A 1779-nucleotide genomic window follows, 5' to 3' on the forward strand; every position below is an offset into this window, starting at 1 on the left:
AAAAAAATTTTTTCTTTTTCTTTTGTTTTTAATAAAACCCACATTTCGAGATGATTAAATTCGAAGACAATTCAATTAATTACATGAACATATATATTCATATATTTATTAAAATTCTTTTTATGAACTTATTGTTATCATCATCATTATCATTCTTTTGGGGTTTATGTGGGCACATAATTGTTTTTAATAAAATAACAAAGACGACAACGAAAAAGAAAAAAAATTAATGATTTAATCAAATTCCACGACGTTTAAAAAAGAAAATTTTTAATGTCGAAATAATGCCATCTATCGGAAAATTTAACGAACTAAAAAAATTTTAAATCCTTTTGTTTACGTTATTTATTTATTTATTTTTTTTTCCCGAGGGTTTTTTATTAAATAAAATATTAAAAAAAAACGATTAAATAATTGTAATCGGTTAAAACCTTTTTTTTTTTTTATTAATAAACATAAACATTTGTTGTTGTTGTTGTTAAATTTTAATAAATTTAAGATTGCGTTTGTTTGTGTTTGTTGCGGTATCCGTTATGTCGTCGTCGTCGTCATTGTAAAAATTACGGGGCGTAAATATTTTCACTTTTTTTTTTTTTTTCCTCAATGATTTATTTAGCGTAATAATTCTTTTAACAAAAAAAAAACAAAAATGTATTTAAGTATATAAGAAGTTTCGAAATGTTTTATGTGACCTGCGGACTGCCCAAAAAAAAAAAAAAAGTAAAATTTAATTTTTTAAAACACGATTGTATAAGTAAAAATTTTTTCCAAGTCGATTATTGTACATAATAATAATAATAACATTGAAAATTTAAATAAGTTATTACGTTAATATTCGTATTAATTTTTTTTAAGGGAAACTTTGCTAAATTTTTTTTATACGATGCAAACAACAACCAAAAAACCTCCCCAGAAAAAAAAATGGCGTTACTACATTTGTTGTGAGGCACAAATTAAATACAAAAAAATTTATTATTATTATTAGATGGTAAAAGTCGTGTTTAAAAAAATTTTTTTTTTTTTTTCATTCAGTCAGCCATATTTATTTTAATTTTTTGTTTTAATAAAGACTAAATAAAAACTATCTGTCAACAATTTTTATAAACTTTTAACATTTAAAAAGTGAACGTGAACTAATAAAAAAAAAAAAAGTAATTTTTGATTTGTCCTCAAATTCTATATATATATGGTCAACAAGACCGTGACCACTAATATATTTATATATATATTTGCAAGGTTTTATATTATTATTATTATATTATTATTATTATTATTATTATTATTATTATTAAATTACTAGAAAAGTACAACAAAAACAACAAAAAAAAAATTTTTTTCCTGTTGAAATGTCAAAACTTTTTTTTTTTTTATTAAATATTTTGTAATTTGCGCTCGATTGTTAAAGACCTTTTCGACATTTTTTTTCTCTCGTCTCCCCACCATTTATTGGTAATTTCTTAACAAATGTAATTTCAAGTATAAAAAAAAAAACTATTATTATTATTATTGTTAACATGTCGCAGCGTGTGTCGTGTCGTAAAATTTTTTGCGTTTACCCTTCCCCCCCTGAGTTACACCCGTAATTAAGATTTAATTAGCCGGATCGTTTTTGGATTTATTTATTATTATGTATCCTTTTCTATTTATTTATAAATAAATAAATAAAACTAACAATTTGTTCTTTTATTGAAAACCGTTTTCCAATTTAATTATTTCCCTTTCAATAAATGACGTATGCATACATACATACATAAATAGTTCACGGTTTTTATTTAATAA

This window comes from Pediculus humanus, genomic scaffold, assembly GCF_000006295.1.
Source record: "Pediculus humanus corporis 1103172107408 genomic scaffold, whole genome shotgun sequence".
Classification (NCBI taxonomy): domain Eukaryota; kingdom Metazoa; phylum Arthropoda; class Insecta; order Psocodea; family Pediculidae; genus Pediculus; species Pediculus humanus.